The sequence below is a fragment of the Centrocercus urophasianus genome, unplaced genomic scaffold, assembly GCF_019232065.1.
Source record: "Centrocercus urophasianus isolate 14NV4802_14NV808 unplaced genomic scaffold, USGS_Curo_1.0 seq_18, whole genome shotgun sequence".
NCBI classification, from domain to species: Eukaryota; Metazoa; Chordata; class Aves; order Galliformes; family Phasianidae; genus Centrocercus; species Centrocercus urophasianus.
Window position 1 is genome coordinate 17185734 of NW_024884733.1, and position 20392 is coordinate 17206125.

The 20392-nt window shown below is 35.8% G+C and overlaps 1 long non-coding RNA gene across 2 annotated transcripts in view; it reads right to left on the minus strand.

Annotated features, from left to right (window-relative positions):
* LOC122161010 overlaps positions 1–1230 on the minus strand; it is a 204232-nt gene extending 203002 nt beyond the window's left edge. For both annotated transcript variants that reach the window (XR_006169023.1, XR_006169024.1), the window contains exon 1: positions 1107–1230. This is a non-coding gene — a long non-coding RNA (uncharacterized LOC122161010). The remainder of the gene's footprint in view (positions 1–1106) is intronic.
* Positions 1231–20392: the final 19162 nt, after the last annotated feature.

Here is a 20392-nt window from a genome sequence, read left to right on the forward strand (position 1 = left end):
GTGTTAAGGAGTAGGTCTATAAAAAAGCTCTAGATCTAATCATTGTCATTTCTCAACTCCAGCTGTGTGAGAAAATAAACACGAACTTTACTGTGGGATAAGTGTAAATCAGAATAATTCTGATCTTTTTTCACTATATTTCTCTTCAAATCCATTATTTGGAATTTATCACATTTGAAGTTGTTTTTATAGTTATTTTAATCATTTCCATCCCCAAATTCTGACAGCCAATTCAAAGAAATATAAATAAATGTAAGAGTTACTATTTGCTTTCATAACACCAGTGCTGTCAGATACATTACATCAGTATTTAGTGTGGTAGATGCTGAAAGTTAGAAAGTAACTAATGAAGTAGTGCCTGACTTTCCTTTTCTTAAGGAGGTTTTTAAGAATCATATCCAAACAGTTGGTCTTGAGTTGCACTTTGCAAAAGCGAGCTCTGCCTCTCCAACCTCTCTAAACAATAGATATTAACACAGAACCATGAGGGTTCAATTCCACTACTTTTGCTGGCAGTCCTATTAACAATATGTTTATCTTGTGGGATAAATTTACGACAGGCCCATTTGCAGTCTGGCCTGGAGTTTCCTTGTTTACAACTTAGCAAAGTAAAAAGTGACCTTTTTATTTTTGTTAAAAACCTTTCAAGAATTAGTTCTGCTCCAAAGACAGCCCTTTAATAAGTGTTCAGGACAGAAAGCTCTGGTGATGCTGTTTTCCTCTGGGGGCTACTAAGCACTGCATAAACTTACATGCGCGTTAGAAAATGTTTTTAAAAGAAAACACAAACTTGCATGAAGATCACATTTGCAGATTAGAAAGCTGCTGTACTAAGATCATACCTGCCATTATGGAAAGGAAAAGAAAATACTAATGAACAGCCCTGAAAACGCAAGGGAAGGGAGGGGATATATAGCGGGCTATACAAACAGAAAAACAGCCGTTCAATCAGTTGCACCTATACATACATGTAACAAAAGCATTAGACACCTGGCACAATTCTATTAGGAACTAATTCTGGCAACAATACACGTCATTATAGTGGGATCTGATAATGAGCAAACACTGGAGGCATTACACGTCTTTAGAAGAAGCAGACTTCCTACCTTATTAAGAGTGATAGAAGGTAAGTCCCCCTTTAAAGAAAGTTGTAAGTAAAACCAGGCAGCAGTTGCAGTAAATTGAGTCCTTTCGGTCACTGTATACATGCAGCAGTTCTGCAATAAGGGAAAAATATAATGGGAGGAGCAGCTGTGAACGAGTGACCTCCTGAAGCTGAGTTCTCTTTGTGAATCAAGCACTGGGAGCCAGTGCTCTGATTTGCATGGATTATCTCCACTTGAACAGATACATTTAAATTAACTGGCACAGGGGCACAGAGATTAAAAAAAAAGAAGGGGGGGTTGGGGGGAGGAAAAGTAAGTGAATGAAGGAAGGAGAGAGGGAGCGAAGGAGAGCAGGGAAGAACAGAGGAGAGCAGACGCTCATCTGGGTACGCAGCAGAGGCAGAGCTGTACCTCGGAAGAGCTACAGCTCCCTCTTCATGTCACTGCTGCGAGATGAGAAAAGCTGTCATTATGGCCGAGTTGGTAACAGATTTTCCCCCTCTCCTCCCCCCAACTTCTGATGGTCCATTTGATCAGATTTCTATAAACACTTAATAACTCAGTCTGTCACGCAGTGCGGGTTTTATACTGCAAGTCTCAAATGCTTATAAATCTGGTAAAACCTGCTAAATGATTTTAAGCATGGAAATATTTTGAATGGAGTAACTTGCACAAATTGAGATGGGATATTTGCAAGTGTCCCTTGACAGATTTATTATTTGTGAATGTGCAAGTGTCTTTAAAATACAGGCAGGCAGCACTGAAACTATTTCTGTGCAGGATGCAGAAGGTGGGTTGTGCTCCAGCCAATGCTTCAACATTATCTAAAATCAGTCAAGACAAAAGAGAGACAAAAAATTTGCATTCAAACACTTCAGAATTTCTCCCTTATTAGCATAAATATTATAAATATTACCTGTTGCACATTCCTGATTTGATTTAAATGCAGTGCTTAAGCTGATTAGACAAATATGACAATATGTTCAACCCTCTTGAACCTGCATCCAATCCAAGAGGAAGCTGATCTAAACTTTGTTTCTTTTGTTTAGAGTACTTCAATAACTTATTTTTACACTATTTTGTAATGGACAAAATGTGTAGATTACCTGCTCCTTTTTGCTTATTTCAGAAACTGAAGTAGCTTGTTTTCTGTTCTAGGGTATGTTCTAATCCCTGGAGGCAATCAAGAACTGTGGAGATGTAGCACAGAGGAGCATGGTGGGGACAGGTTGGACATGATGAACTTAATGAACTTTTCCAACCTTGATGATTCTGTAACATAGACTTTTGTGATCCTCCACATGTAGTCATACTACTTGAAAATTATCACAAAAGTTAGGAAAGCAAAGTAGAACAGCTGGTCACACATTCCCTCAGTCAGCAGTCGAAAATAAGAAATATGATACCTGCTCATTGAGAAATAGTATCTGGTGAGATTTGGTGGGGCACATTATCCTGTATTGGCAGTTAAAACAGCTCAGCTGAAATCTGGCTTGTAGGAATCTTGTCTTCTGCAAAATACTGCTTGTTCAGAGATCAATAACCTGAAACTGTAAAGACAACAAAGGCTAAACTCTGTCTCCAGCTCATTTGCAGATTGAGCTCAGTCCAACAAACATTTGTTGTGTTTCCATTGCTGTGTTTCTAAAGTAAAGCCTATGGAGTTTTCTCTGCAGGAGAAACATTTACTTATAATGCAGATTCCAAAATGATGCCTCTGCCTGAACAGAATATATGGTAAGTACTATACTTAATCTAGTCATGAGAAATTGCTTCTTGGAAATAATCACATTTACAGTAAAATTTGCTGCAGATAAATGATCACATAGATATTGGACAAAGTAGAGGAGAATATATTTGGATTTTGTAATAAATGTGATGTGACACAGTTATTGGTGTCTGCCTGAGCCCCATAAACAAGTTCTTCCCCTAAGAAATGTGCTCATTTACTGGACAAGGTTTGGAAGTGTAATTGTTTTAGTGTTAGGATGGGAGAATCCTTGAGCTACACTGTACCTCCGAATATTTACCTGGGTAATACTGAACCTATGTGAAACCCCATCCCTCTCTGTGCACTCTCTAGAACTTCACGTGTTCTTCAATCGTATCTTTCTTGTATGTTGGACCACAAATTATATGTCTTATTTTCTCATTTTTTTCCAAATGACTGCTCATCAGGTAATAACAGATTAATTTGACTTCTGCAGAGCACTGAGAAGCCAAATGTTATTGTCAAACTTGTATATGGTAGCTGTGGAAAGCTGAATCCTGATGGAGGGCTTTGAAATATGTGGACTGTGAACCAAATTTGCTCCTGTTTCTCTTTATACCCCGATACACTTGTCAGCATTTCAGAATGCTAAGCTGATAATGACATAACAATTCAGTCCCAAAAACCAATACGCCCACAAACAGAAAGAAATAACCAACAATGAGAGGGACTTTCACCTTAAAAGTATAGTAAGAGGAAATGACTATGTAAGGAATCAAAACATTTGTGGTTGGTATATGACAATATGGACAATACAAAATGGTTGTGGAAACTGTGGGATGTGTCTTATTCTCTGGAAAGATTTGTATGCCTGAAGTGTCATCTGCTAAAATTCACAAAGAGAAGACCTTAAGAGAGATGTGGCTGGAGGCAATGTTGAATGAAGATGTGGATTTGGGAAAAAGGTGTAAGAGAAAGCAAACTGAATGGGGCAACCGGGGATTTACAGACCGTTGCTGAGTGAGAGGACTTGTGAGAGAAAAAGAACAAGCCGAACAACAGGGAGATAGAGAAAAGTTAAAAAATATGCTTGCCATCTGGGAGACTGGAAAAACACAACAGACAAAACCAAAACAGAAGATAGAAAAAAAGTGAAAAAGTTAATTCTAGCAAAGAGACTAGAATCCAAAGATGAGTAAGAATGGTAGTTTGTGAGAAAAAAAGAACAAAAGGCAGGATAATTTGTGATCAGAGGGTAAAGTAAATTAAGAAGAGAAAAATTAATGCCTACATGCATTGAGTCTTTTAAAGAGAATCAATAAATACTGGCAAATCCTTTTCTATATATATAAATAAATAAATAAATATGCACATATATATTTATTCACAGTGGGAAAGGGATGCAAGGAAATTTCCACTGGACTAAATCAAATATAATTATAGTAAATAATTTCATTTTAGGTAGGGGAAAAATGACTAAAAAGCAAAACTAATGGGAACTGTATCTCACTGAATAACCATGGAAAAAGTGGGATTGACATATTATTAAAGCAAAACAAATCTTAAGGACTACAAGGAAATCTTGGTAGGCATTCATGTAATCCTCATGTCTTCTCACTGTACAGAACAAGAAGAAAATCTGGTCTACAAAAATTCAGCTATGCTAAAGGAATTACCATTGGATAATCAGGAAAGAAGAGACAAGTATTATATAGTAGGAGCAAGGTAATGAAGAGTACGTGTTATTCAGGGAATATGTGATTAAAACAGGTAACCTTGCCTTCTAATAATGTGGCAGATTAAAATGAAGTAAAAAAGAAAGGGATGCATCTAACAGAATCTTTTTGGGCCAAATTAATGAATGTGTTTACCAAGAAGTCAAAAGCCAGGGAAAGATGGAACTATTCCTGTCTTTGTTCTAATAAACAATACATTTACTGTGAGGAAACTGGTCTGAAAACTTGTGAGTTCACTCATTAAAATGAAATGGAATAATCAGTAAAAACAAGGCTTTATATTTCAGAGGGCAGATTTTGGTAACCTAAAAAGTTATGTAAGTGTAATAAAATAGGCTGATCTATTTAAGGTTTTCAATGAGGAGAAGTCTTAGAATTATTTTACGTTTAAGTTAATAAAGCTGCATGGAATGTGTATCTGAAGGAATGGAGAAATTTGTGAGAACGTGGTCAAGAAATTCCACACAAATGAAGAACTTCCTCAAGAAGAATATTAGAGAAAAGACATATCAGCAGACACAGATGTGTTCTAGAGGTCAGAAGTAGAAAGTACAGTGAAAACTGTCAGTAGTCAAACTGAACTGCAATTTAGCATCGATATTAAAAGGCAGAACAGTCTTCTCACAGTTAAGCAATATGAGAACAAATAAAACATGGGACATCTATAAAAAGAGGATTCAGTGAAAATAAATAAATATCTATTTAAAATAAGAAACTCGATGACTACTTACCATATGTTTTCAGTAATAATGACCACAGAGGTAACGGGATAAAAAATAGGAATGAAGTCAAGATTATAGAAGTTAGGAAACTGGAAACAAAGCTAAAAGCACACTGCATTTAGACTGGGGAGAGATATCAAGTGAACCCTATCCCACAATCGCAAGAGAGAGAACATAAAACTCCAATTGGAAGGAGCCCAGACATGGCTGACTGGATAACAGCAAATGCATTATCTGTTTCTGAGGGAGAGGCCTATGCAGTTACAAACCCTTTAGTTTGACATCACTTGCTTTAGAAAAAATGTTGAGGGAAAAATGAATGGCAGGGTGAAGGCAGGGTGGTAAATGGAATAGCATGCAAAAAGGATTTACTAAAGATAGATTGTGCCAAGTAAATTTGTTATCTCTCTTTAATGAGATAACTGATTTCTAGACAAAGGATTTGTGATGCATCTTATTTATATCTGTACTGCATATGATACAGCATCACATAGGAAACCGGGGATTAGGAGAAGAGTTGTAAAGTGGGTAAGAAGAGATTGCGTAATGGATAGATGGCAACAAGTGGTATTGAAAGAAGCAGCATCAAACTGCAAGAAGTTTACTAGTGGGAATCCTCAAAAATCAGTCTTGGGATCAACTTTAAAAAAAAAAAAAAGTTCAAGTATAAAGAAATGAAGTATGAATTCTGCAGTTTTTATGAAGCCAGAAAATGATCACTGCAAAAAAAAAAAAAAACTACACTGTTTTTTTTATTACATAAAACGCACATGAGCAAATATTTTGTATACACACACATAAAGAACATATAAAATATGATATTGTATTTATAATAAGAGGATAAATAGTCACGCTCCATACAGGCCGGAATATGTGAGTGTGTGGCTTTGTCTGAAATTCCATGCATGGTCTTTGACACTCAGAGTCAAGAAAATATGCTAAATCTAAAACAACTGCTGAGAAGGCAACTGCAATGCTCAGCAGACTGAAGAGCCATCACTCCAGGAGTGGAATTAAAAGTTTTGCTGGTTTTGTAAGGGAATGCAAAAAGCTGAAAGGCATTATAGCATTATAGCTGATGTCAGTAAATGTATTATTATACACTAGGTTTGAAAACATCTGTATGAACTTATGGGACGAAGCTGAAAAAAAAAAGAAAAGTATCTCGTGTTCAGATAAGAAATACAGAAGAGATTTTAACCATCAGAACTGTGAAATTTCAAAACAGACTTCCCAAATTTGTGTTGAGTAAAAAAAATAAACAAAAAACTACTGCATTTTAATGGCAAATTATTATTTTATTAGTAATTGTACCTGGTCACCTATGCAATTAGAAGATTAGATTCAAGACACTCCTTACTTTTTCCCCCAGTTTGCATTGAGTATACTGACCTGTCATATGTCTTCTCCCTCCCAGTTTTTTAGTGCCAATCAGTGTCTTTGTTGCTGCTGAAGAATTGAGCAGATTCAATGGTGTGTCACCTAAGAACAGGCTGTCCATTGATTCACTGTGCAGTCTTTCCATTTCTACCCTTTATTCTGAAACATGCCTGATGAGGAAAGATCATGATACGGGAACAGTGATTATTTTGGCATCTGGCACAGAACCTATTAGGCCCTCCATCCAAGACAACTAATAAAAAGAAAAGGAGTATTGAAAGGTGCAAGTTAACATAGTATGAAGAGACAATACTACAGTTTACCAAGAAAATGTTTCTGAAGCAAAAGAATGAGAAAAGTGTATTACCTTTTAGCTTGACTGCGATCATAGAACAAGTCAGGCAATGTCAGAGTGAAGGATGTGGGAAAGAATAAAGAAAATGGACAAAGAAATGCAAAAACATTTTTGACTTTACAAGAGGCTTGATTTTGATTCACTTATAAAAGAGGGCCCTAAATCCTCTAAAAAGAGGATTTATTTAGATCCACGTGAACTTCCTTGCTCAGCAATTGTACAACCTGTTAACAATTCTTTGCTGATTAGACAATGGAAAAGTAGAAAAGAACCAGCCATGGTTATAGCAGCAGAAAAACCAGATCCATTCTAACAACTGGCTGTCACCTTCAAAGGACATTGCCACATTCCAGAGAGGAAAGTCCAGCAGAAACCTACAAGACAGATGAATATGCAAAGACAAGATTGTGCTTGCTGATTGTGCTGTTTGTGTTTATTCCCATTTCCAATACTGGTGAACATGAACATCAACAATAAGCAAACACGTTCAGATGAAATAAAAGCTCCTGGATTTCTCATAACTTATCATTAATTTATATTAAAACTTAACTAAAACCCAAACACCAAAATTATCAATAAAAAATTATCTGAAATACAAGCCCAGAGCCGATTAATTCCAGAAAGAAGAGGCTATGATCAGGTTTCCTAGGGAGAAATGTAGATGAAACCTGGAGACTTTGCCTGAATGAGGCAGAAACAGTCAGAAATTTTCTGACTGAAGAAAGTTAACCACCACAGAAACAGCCTATCATACAAGCAGCTAAATTTGAAGTTCCTGGAAACTGTTAAGGCTTAACATTGCAAGGAGTTATTAGGTTTCCAGGTAGAATTGCAAGCCACTCAGAAGCTGAGAATCCACTTCCCTAAAGAATTAAGTAGTGTTTTTTTCCCATGTATTTTCCACAGAAGATGTAGTTCACATAGGTAAATAAAGGTCTTTGTATGATGAGAAGTTATTTCACTACAAAATTTTTCTTCAACGTCTGTTCTTTCAATGCTTGAAAATATGTAGTTTTTTGGGTTTTTTTGTTTTTTTTTTTTGTTTTTTTTTTCCATTTGGAGAGGATCTCTGAAGTGGTTTCCCAGTTTGTATGAAAAAAAAGTGGAAGAATAAATAGTTCTAATAGCTCTAAATAGTTTGAGGTTTACCTATGATGTCTGTAGGTCATCAGACTGATAGTTCAGCTATTCAAACCCCGTACAAGAAAAGATGGAAAATGCATTTTAAATATATTTAGTTACAGAATAGAAAAGGGAAAATAATAGAACATTCCAGAGAACGTTGAAACTATCACTTGTATTTTGCTCGTAATGACAGATTTCCCGCACTTTTTCCAAAGCATGAGGTGCCTGTTAAGCCAAAATGTGGTGGACAATTTTTATAGAAAAAAAGGTGAAATTTAATTCCAAACTCTAGGCTGAATAGCATAATGAGCAATAGACAAGCTATGCATTTAATTTCATTAAGTGACATGTATTTCATTAACAAAAGTGTTAGCAGAATTAAAACCTGACACTAAAGGAATGAGAAAATCATCAGTGGCAGCTAAAAAGCTGCTACAATATGGCACATATTGCAGAAAAACTGAGATTGATGTGGGATTAAATACATATGAAATGAATTTTAAAAACTGACAAAATTGTAGCAAATTTTGAATATTAATTTATGGCACCTACTGAAAGAAGCAGGACAGCATGTAATCTGCATATAAAAGGCTTCAACACACTCCTTGGTGCCAGACTGTTAGCCAGCTCAAAAGGAAAGAAAATACATTTTTTTTACCCAGACTTAGGGAAGAAATGGTTGAACAGGAGGTTCATTTAGTTTTATTAGTTAAAGAACAGGAGTAACAGTATGACCATGTGTTTTAAGTATAGTCTAGTAAAATTAACAAATTGTTGAAAAGAGGGTGTGGAATCACAGAATTATTAAGGTTGGAAAAGATCTCTAAGATTATACATCCCAACCCCAAGCCATCCCCACAGTATCAACTGTCCCTCACTAGCACATCTCCACCGTTCTTTAACACCTCTAGGGACAGTGACACGACCACCTCCCTTGTACAGCCTGTGTCAGTACCTGATCACTCTTTTGGAGAAGAAATTTTTCCTAACATCCACAATATATCCTGGTGTTAAAACAGCATGTCTACATGTAGATACTGTTATGCATATTTATGCTAACTGACCCTCTGAATTTATAACGAGAAACAGTCTTGTGAGGTTCTGAGCATCAAAAGATGTGAAACAAGGATTTCAAGGAACACCGAATTCCAACACAGGAAAAAGAGTCTAGAAATACAAAGAAGAACTTGACTCCCAGACTTTACTGTAAACTTCAATCTAAAGAGAAACTTTTTTATTTATTTATTTATTTTTAACAATGTGGACTAAATGTTAAAGGTATTCATTATCCCACATACCACATGACAAATATTTCAGTTCTTACAGAAAATACACTTTACCTTGTAAATTTGATATTGAAGTTACTTATTGTTTCAGCCTAGATGGTTGTGTCAGATATGACCATGCATACTAAAAATCTGAGCCACATGTAAGAAAATATCACTATTGCCTAGGAAAGAAAGTTAATACGGAAAAGTTTAATCTATTAATGGTTGTATTATTATGCACTTTCCAATACAATAAAAAAAAAAGGAAATTAAAAAGAAACATCACAAAATCTGGGGAAGCTAAACATTTGTATCTTTTGGGATTGCTTGTTTAAAAATGATTTTAAAATTGATTTTCTTTTCGTAAAAGTATCATGCATTTTCTAACCACCTCAGAGGCCAGCTATTTCCTGTAATAACAAACTGAATTTTCCAGAGTGCCTAAAGTTTTGCTCTACATTACTGAAAACTTGTACATCATACAGAAATAAATCCAGTAAGATAAAAAATGAAAGAAAACCAGCATGTGCATTGGTAAACATTAGGTTAAAAAAAAAAAAAAAAAATCTAAAAATTTTGACTTGTTTAGTGTGGTTTTCTGTTTTGCCAAGGTTAACAAAATTCAGAAATTCTCTGTTTTAGAAGTTTTGTCTTTCAGCATTCAAGATAGCATATCATAATTCTCAGTGAGCTCTTTAGAGCTGTAGTGATCACTTCTGATTACATTTCTCAGTATTACAGTATGACTTTCTGTATGGCTTTGTTAGATATTTTTACTATCTGAGTGACCAAATGAAGCAACTTACGCCTGCTAAATTTCATGGAAGAAAGGGATTAGTTTGCGTTCGTGTAAACATGGCTATATTTTCAAAGCTATTTGTGGGTTCTTTCACATGTATTTTAAGAATATAGCATCATCAAACATGTTTTGATGTTTTCTATTGTCATTATAAAGGACCAAGCGTCTCTTCTACTATAAACACACTGTTAAGGCTTCTACCTATAGTTGCTAGAGAGGCTCAAGGGCCGAGTGGGACACCTAACAATTTCCTCACTCTTTTTGTGTGACAGTAGAAATCCCTCCCTAATAACTGAATTACAATGAGCATCAACACTGTATGTACCAGCACTGTATAGCAATCTCCCCCTGTTCTTTCCAATTACCGTATTATAACAGTATTTTAACATGCAAAATGTTCATTTTGCAAGTATCGTTTTGGGACTTGCTATTTAATTTCTGGAGCAATATAATAAGTATTTTAAATAGCACTCATTCAACTGAGAACATCCTCATTTCTTACCTTGATTCCTGAAAATCATAAGTTATTACTTCCTGTCTGCTAACTTTTCTCTAGAAATTTCAGTGTAACTACACACGGTATATAAAATTAAGCATAAATTAAGGCCAAAGATCTTAAATAAATAAATATGTAAAGAAGAGGCATTTTCAGTTTGTTGCTAATCTGTAAGCATATTCACAAAATCCAGGATTAAATACCAAATTTAAATACAAAATCTGGGAGCTAGTTTATCTAACTACTTCTAAATTCAAATGGAAGAGAAATAAAAGCAAATTATTCAGCGAGCAATCAAGATCACCTGAGGTAAGCAAGAATACACCGGCCATCTCCAGTTTTAGCTTTCAGCTGAGATTCCACCTGACCATCATCAACAAGTTTCAAGAGGAGATAATTAGTCCAAAGGATCTGTGGTCTTTATTTTTAGGTATCTAAAACTGCACTTAAATTTCAAAGTCAAAGACTAACACATTAAGCACAAGTAGTTTGAAATTTTTTTTCACAAGCAGTGAAACAGTATTACCTATTTACCATTACTATTAGTGGAAATTTTTCATCTGTATCATTGTTTTAAGAATTGCATCTAGGGAATTTTGGTTGAAATATCTAGTTCCTTTTCTTTTTCCTTTTTCTTTTTCTTTTTCTTTTTTTTTTTTTTTTTTTTTTTTTTTTTTTTTCCCTACCAGTGGCTCCCATTTTCTACACTATTTTTATTATGTCCCCTCAATTTTTTAAAAATTTTATTTTATTTTTTATTTACCAGTTCAGCTCCAATTCAGCCTTTCAGAAATGAGTGAGAACAGTTTAGGCAGACATGAATAATAGCATTTGAAAGGGTTCATCCTTCATTTCTCTTGCTGCCTACAAGACACTCTTTTTCATTAAAAGTGGCTTGCACATTACCAAGCTGTGCTTCTTGTAAGTCTCAAAGATGATACAAAGCAGAGGGCTGATATGCAGAGATCAATGACATGGCTAAAAAGGGCTAATAAAGTCAAACAAATCAGTAAATCAGTTTTTAAAGAAATCTTTCTGGGCTAATTTTTTGTTTGCTCAAGAATTCAGATGATCCTGTTCTTCATGCAAGACTTACTTCTTAATTCATCACATTTATTTTTGTAGAGAAGCAATATTGAAGATTGAATTTAAGCCACTTCAGCCTTCTCCACTTGGTTACGTAATGCAAAGGAATTACTCCATTAAGAGTGTAAAACTTATCCACCTTTTCATTCCTGTGTCACTCCCTGGTGACTCTTCGTTGCGTGCTTTGTCCTGATATTAGTATTCATGGTTTTATTAAAGTACCAGCAGTTCATTCAGCAAAATTATCTGATTTGTGCAGATACCTCATCTCATTGCAAAATCCCGGACAGGAGTGAGCAGGGTTACATAGATTTATCCAAATGTAGGACATTTATGTATTTATCAGGGCGAGTATAATTTTGATTATTTGGGGTTGCACAGTGGAAAATGCTGTGTCTTGGGCAGACAGAGCGGTCAGAAGTGGCTGAGGGAAGATTTGGCCATGGTACTGCCAGTTGGTTTCCTGCTCCTGGCTCAGGGCAAGATAACCCAGCTCTGCTTCTTTTCCACATCTATACCTGTGACCAATGTTTGCTTCTTAAGTGGGTTTAGCTCCAAAATTCCTTTTGGAATAATTTTAATTTAAAGACATATGCCCCACTGGGTGTACCTGGCAAGTTTTTAAAGACGTAAACATGGACTGGTGTGAGATGGTCCTAAAAATGGAGGAACATTTCCATTCACTGGAAAGTGAAATAGGTCTATTGCTCGCCTTTTCCTTTAAAATGAGAGGAACTACTTCAGTCTGATGACAGCCAGAGGCAGTTGGGTTCTGCTTTTGCAAAGACAAAGCCTTGTGGGGGATAGAAATGTTGCCTGCCCCAAGACAAGTACAGAGACACAGAAGCATATACTCTGCATGCATTCAGCCTCTGTGTAGTCTGAAGTCTATGCCTTGTCCTCAAAAAGACTTCTAAGTATTACTGGACATGGTCACAGGAACAAAGATTTTTGCACGTGTAGGGGGGAGAAGAGAGTGAGGAGAAAAGCGGAGTCAAAAACAAGCAAACCACAAAAAGCAGAAAATGGTCTACAAGCAACTTATCACAGATAAATACAAAACCACAGAGGCTGGATCTGGCAATCAGCTAAATTCAATATTTGTACAGTTTGAAGTATTTCATGGGGTAAGTATGGAGAAATACAAGGAAATGCTCTATTTGTAGTCAGATGTACTGAGAAGAAATGATGGCTTCCTTTGAAGCGGGTTTCAGTATAGGTCACTCAGCACCTATCAGGATCTGACCAGTGCTGAGATACCGTTCAACATGAGTCACCTTAACATGGCACATATGACAGACAGAAAGACAAACACATGTCAAAGGAACAGTTACATTGACTTCAGTTGTATGCCACAAATCTGTATCAGAATTAGTCCTCGTAGTTTTTAAGATAGCCTGTTTCTGAAGGGAACATACTCTTCAAATCAAGCTTAAAATTGAAGAAAAATGTTTGTTATAATTACAGAATAAAATTATTCTTTTACTAAGTAAAAAGCAGTTCTGCAATATTTCACTGCTTTTCTTCTACCAGATAATGAGAAAAATGAAATAAAATAGTTTTTATTGTAGTTGTTTATGATGAAAAAAACATGAAATGATTCTTTTCATCCAACATTTAATGACAGTGGAGACTGAAACATCTTGGAATTTTATTTATAGCAGATTTTCTGTCTTCATCTTTGACACCTAATTTTAGAGTGATACAAATGTATCTGTCTGTGTTTGGCACCCATGAAAAAGGCATTAACATGAGACAAACTCCCTTCCCTTCTCTATCAGCAGCAGTAAACTACTGGGAGAAAAATTATATAATTTACAACATGAACAAATGCTATCAGCTTTTTCCCAAGCATACTACAAATTGTTCCCTCATAAATGTGCTACATTTTAACTCTTTTGCAAACTGAGTTGCTCTTCTCTGGCCAGAATCTTGTACATCTTATTTGATGAGGAATACATTCATTTCACGAATATAATGTAAAATTCATTAATACCTTTATGAAATTGCTGTCAGTGGTGTTAGAAGCTGTGTCAAAATGAATAGCAGTAAATGGTAGTCTTAAGAATGTCTTTCATCAGGCTTTGGTGTTGATATTAAAACGTACATACGTCTCTCCAAAAATACTGCCTCCTATTTACTTCTCTGAAACTACAACAGATGCAAAAGGCACAACACTATTTGATAGAGAAAATTCTCAGATACAAAACACTATTTTTTTAATAGTAACCACCATTAGCTATGCATTTTCACCAGCAGTGAACAAGATTCTGTCTGCTGTGCTTGCATCAGCAGAGGTAACCCACCATTTCAGTGTTTCACCACTCACCACCTCGTTGTGCTCACATCTTCTGTTTGGTCACCATAGATGTTCAGCAAGCATCAATGAAAATCAATGGGTATCATTTCTCCCCCGTTGAGGAATTCAATGATACATCTTCGTTTCATTCAGACTCCATTCTGTCAGACTGCCCCTCTGCTGCCATCTGTCACATGGCAACAACATGCAATGGAATATTGGTGGGAAGGTTGAACCTCTACTGCCATCCCACTGACATCCGCATTTGATGCGGTGGGCTGACATAGTCAAACAGGAGACATTACTTTCAGAACATTCCTCATATACTGACTACACAGTTAATAAAATATAATTTTATATGTAATAATACCAGGAAGTTTATTGCAAATGTATATTTATATAAGTATGTTGTTTGAATATTTGTTGTTATACGAACATTACATAGGTGTATGCTTCCTTCAACAATTTTCTTTAGAGCTTCTCAAAATTTTACAAAGCTTTTATTTTGTAAAGCTTTAAGATTATTTTCCCATTACATAGTTGACTAGGCTTAGTTTTAGAAAAGATCTTACCTAGCATCCTCTGCACATTTCAAATTTCACACCCTCCGTGCAAGGACTCTGGAAATGATTTAACATCATGTCAAAATTAAAATGAAAACAACAAAAATAAACATTGATATCCTTTCCAGTAACTGGGAGAGTGAGGTACAGAGAAAATTCTGTGACAGGATTAGGAATGTTTTATCTAAGTAATATTCTTTCCATAAAGAAGCTCCTTTCATTCTTGCTGTTCTCAGAAGAAACATTTAATTGCTATTACTGGTCAAAATCTTTATTTTACAAAGATCTGTGTTATACAGCTCCCTGGCTGCCTTATTAGTATGAGTTCAGAGATGTCCAAAAGTTATCAATTACATAATTTGAAACAATGAAATAAATTGAGAGTTTTTGATTTTAATTCACTATTTTCCAGACAAGGAAATTAGTTACTAAGAATGCATTCTGCTATGTCTACAAAAGAATGTCAAAATATATACATACTTACATAGGATTTGCTATGAGCAGAAGTTGATTTGAGACTTTGCAAGCCAACATTAACTGTGAGATGGCACTGAGAAGAACTGACTGCCCACCTATGGTGACCAAAGCATCTGTTATCATGACCTAAGCTTTAGCTCTCAGTAGTGTGCCAGCTTAGAGTAGCCTTGTAGTGAGTGTAGAGATGCAGATGGTAACTCAGTGGTGGGCCATATCCCAGTTCTTACACTTGAATATTCAGCCTCCAACTACTGTGACAAATTCCTACTGTACTGCAGGAAGGGTTAAATTAGAAGAGTACATCTCTTCAATATGTTGAGTAGTTTCTTCTTGCTCGTGTTCTCAGCATACAGCTACAGCACAAGGGGTTACACTTCTAACTGAACAACTGCTATCCCACATCCTCAGCCATGGTGAGTGTTAACACTCAATAACGCCTCAGCACTGAACAATGTATACTTCTGATACACTACAGGCTGAGAATTGCATTTCTAACCATGTCCTTTCTGCATGAAAATGGCATTGGAAGCCTTAAAAATCAAGTCTTTATAATCTGAATTAGCCAAATCCAACTTCTCATCCCATCTAAAATAAATTCTGTAAACTCCCAGTCCAGCTTTTTATAGCTTTTATTTTCTCTCTCCTTTTCCTCACTAAGTACTGCTAAATAACCAAACTTTGTGCAATTTCCTCTCCATTCTTATTAATGTCAGTAGACCCTGCTTCAACAAGACTTCACAGACCATTGTGTCAACTTCAGCTTATTCCTTCTTGAGTATTTGGACCCAGAGACCCCAGTGGCTTTTACTTCAGCAGTTCTCTTCTCATCCCAGCCTCATCCTCACACGCCAGCTCTGGGACAGGAAAAAGTTTCCTTTATCTTTTATGATGTAGTGACTGATTCCTAGAGTAAAAATTAAAGATGTTATACTATTAGTTTTATTTTATTCTTTGGTTAAATTTTTCCCCTTCACTCTGAAAAAAAAAAAAAAAAAGCTTCTCCATTGGTAAACAATATTGTTTTAGGCTTAGAAATACCATTATAAGTCAGGAAACAGTAGCAGAAGATCTTAGGCAGTGTTAAATGTATGGTATAAAAAAATTACAGTGGTAAATGTTTGGCAGTCTGTCCTAATAAACTGATTTCTTGTTTACTTTTGAGGGATTCAACCAAGACTGAAAATGAGTTGAATTCTCACCTCTCTTTTATGTTCTCTTCTTAAAGCCTGTTAAAGAAAGAAATGTTAAAAGAAAAACAGCAGACTGAAACAAAGTGAATTGATTTAATGTATTTCTAATGTAACAGAGTAGAAAACCTAACTTATTTTTACTAAATCCAAAACATTTTAAAAGTACAAGCAAGGAATGCATCTCTATCATCTGAGTTTAATACAAAATCATGTTGCTCTCCTGTCACACAGGGAATTTGTTATAGATTTTATCTGCAATAAAAGCTATGTCAGTAGTGCCACATAATACATTTGTAAAGGTTAGAGATATTTTAACCCACATCTGTGACCAGAATTTTAATGACAAGCATATCCTCTGAAGCAGTACTAAGAGAGGAAAACTCTTCTGTAGACATTAATGCAAATCAGTGTAGAACAATGCCTACACAACACTGCAATAGGGTCATTGTGAATCATGTCCTTGAAATTACAAATAGGTGACATAAGTAAAAATATATTACAGATTCTGTCAATCTCCTGTCCTTGTCAGAGGTTTCTTCTTTTGCAATCCAGAGAGATTAAACCATTCTTATTGCTTTAACTGTCACAAAGACCTGCAAAACAGAACAGCAACATTACTTTAATGACTTTCCTTTTGAAAGAAACATTCCTACAAACCTTGCATAATGAGCAGTGAATTCACAGTTGTATTACTTCTGTCCATTTGCATTCGGTTTTCCAAAATTCATTTATTTCCACCTTGAAAATAACTTCTTAGAGAAGAAAATTAAGGAAACAAAGATGCTATCAACAGCAGTTTGCTCATCTTCAAGGGTTTGTAGGATAAATTTTTATATTTGAAACTTGATATATTAAAAAATTAGTATAGAAATGGTACTTTCTGTTTAATCATCCTCTCTATTGGCAAAACTTTTCTATGGGTCTACAGTGTTTGGTATAGTTGTTGGTTCTTTCAGTTGGTTTAAGATGAAATTTCCGCAAGATGCAACTCAGCAGTGTCTGCTTGAGAGGAACAATAATTCAGAGGAGTGAAGGTTTTTCACAGGGTTTGAACTAAGAAAATGGAATGGATAATGTCTTTTTTTTTTTTTTTTTTTTTTAAACCTAAGTAGAGCAAGAAATATGAAGACTCTTCCTTTACTTGAATAAAAGATACGTCTCTAAAATAATCTTTTGGGTTGCAGTTTTCTGACCATAACTCTCATACTACTCCAGTCTTATTCTGGAATCTTTGTTGAAACTCCAAGACTCGTTTTGGATAAATGATGATTTAATAAGTGTACCCCATACAAAGTTTCAACTTTTACCTTTTCCTCTTAAAACAACAAGTTTCTAAAAAACATTAGCAGAAGCCTTGTTTTGATTAACCTTTTATCTTCAAGCCTTAGGTCAATATCAGGACATTTTTTCCTCTTTTCATTCATGATTCATTTTGGAAAATACTGTTGATGTCTGCAGCATTACTGAACCTCCATGTTACATTTTGTAATTATCCATAAGATTTGTGTAGCATATTGCACAGAAGTGTTTGCTTTAAAGAGACATCTGCTACAAATAAAATGAAACCATAAATTTTCCAAGACAGCCATCACCTACCTAGTTGCTACAGAGGCAAAAAGGCTCAGTTTCCCAGAGCAGGTTCCTTTTTGGCCTCTTACCAGTGAGGTCAATGGCACTTACTTTTGTGCTTTTTCTAGGTACTCTTCCCCACTTTAATGAAATTAGCATGTAATGCTTTCAACGCCTGCATGTATTGGCTTTCACTCTTTGGGGAAACATGTGAACATCATTAAAACATACTTTCTCCATCTCTTTTCAAAAATATTTCCTTAATGAATTTTATGAAATTCAAACTCAAGGGATTCATTCCAGTGCTGTCTTTAATAAAGTGGCATCTGCTAATGCTAGTAAACGTGAGCATCTGTTACCATTTCTATTTAAAAAAACAATTTTTTTGAGCACAGAGAGCTCAACATGGGCATAACATTTACTATAAAGGTGCCATCTCTGGAGCCTGATTAGATATTTGCTTTATTCTTAGAAACATTACTTAAACTTATTCATCCTTGGCATTGCAAAGTAAAAGATATGAAAGGAACTTTAATGATACTGTTGCTGTCACTTTTTTTTCCCTGAAATTAAATGCTGCACTGCACCATAAGGAAGGCCACGCATAGATCTTGTCTCCTGAGAAGTTTCTCAGCACAGTTGGGGAATAAGGTTGCTGCTGATCTCTTTTTAAATCATGCTCTTCTCTGTAGTGGTTTGCTCTGTAAGCTTGTTAAGAGAGAAATGAATTAGGAGTAAGCTGATGACTTGCTCACCTAGGAGAGGCAAGAATTATGTTCTTGCATTCTTTGAAAAGTTCATGGGGAGCATCTATTCAGGTTCTCTTTGTGCTTTTTCTTCACAAGACTCTCAAATATCTGAACTGTGGTAGGCCTTGGCATTTTTACAGTGTATTTACCTTCCAGTATGTAAAGAGCAAAGGTGCTTTTAAAGGGGAGCAGGATATGAAGGCTCCTTCTCTGGCAAGATAACCTCAAATGGTTTTGCAGCTGGCTGAGACTGATGAAAGTGCTTTTAATGAATGGACTGAAATGACATGTTTGGGGATGAAACAAGTTGTTAGCCTCAAGTTTTTGAAAAAGCAAATGCTTGAAGTATAGCTTTTCCTATTAGGTAACTGTAGGTTGAGGTAGTCACACTTCTGAATTACTTTTGCTATCAAAACCTCTGCTTATTGCTATTAGATAATGTCATTAAAATAGGTTAGAAACTGTACCAGAAACCCACACTGTGAATAGTTGTGAATCCATTCTCACCACAAAATGAGTGTGAGAATTCTTTTCTACAGTGAAATGTCAGGATGCCATTTACACAGTCACAGGACCACTGCAGTAAGGATGATAAGGAAAACACCAAATATTTGAGCATTTGTGGCATCTCAGTGAGAGGTGTTAACAGAGGAATAATAGTGTTTTGTGCAGAACTCCTTTGCTTTTCTTACTGGAGAAACATCCAATTCTAACAATGAACAGACAACAACGCTTTGTTCTATTTTACCTCTATTCCATTTGTATTTTGGTTTAAAAAAAAAAAAAAAAAAAAAAAGGAGTCATATAACTGCATTTTGAAGGGAGATAAGGCACACAAAAAGCATGCTTGGTAGTATCTCCCCAGTGAGAGCTTGCTCTTCAGGCAGCTCTGATATCTGTTTTGTAAGGTACAGCTGACAAAGATAATTAAGGCAAAGCTGATATGGTGATAAAGGCATGTAAATATTAATAGTTTATATAACTATTTTTGATTAGATGAAATCTGTTGTGTGTTCTCTGTTCTCCTACAATGCTTTTTCTGAATGGAAGGAATTGAGAAGTCTGGAGAAGTTCTAGAACATACAAAATACTAAAATATATTTTACCTACAGAATGCCATATTCCTACTCTCATCATTAGGGCTTATTCCTTTTTCTTTTTTTTTTTCCCAATACATGAAAGACATTGAGGCCCTGGAACGTGTCCTGAGAAGGGCAACAACACTGGTGAGGGGTCTGGAGCACAATCTTATGAGGGGCAGCTGAGGGAGCTGGGATTGTTCAGTCTGGAGAAGAGGTGGCTCAGGGGAGACCTCACTGCACTTTACAACTTCCTGAAGGGAGGTTGTGATGAGGAGGGTTTTGGCCTCTTCTCCCATGCAACAAACAGGACCTGAGGAAATGGCCACAAGTTGTACCAAAGGAGGTTTAGATTATAAATAAAAATAATAATAATAATTCTCTCAGAGAGTGGTCAGGAACTGGAATGGCTGCCCAGGGAGGTGGTGGAGTCACCGTTCCTGGCAGTGTTCAAGAGGTATCTGGATGAGGAGCTACGAGATATGGTTCAGTGGCTTGCGGTAGCAATGGTGATGGGAGAAAAGCTGGAGCAGATGATCTTGTAGGTCCTTTCCAACCTTGTGATACTGTGATTCTATGCATTATATAGCCCAGCCAGTGTTAGCAGAAATAAAACAGGTGTACCATATGAATGTATGTTCATGTAAACTGTGATCTACATGTTTGAGAAGAGTGTTGAGAG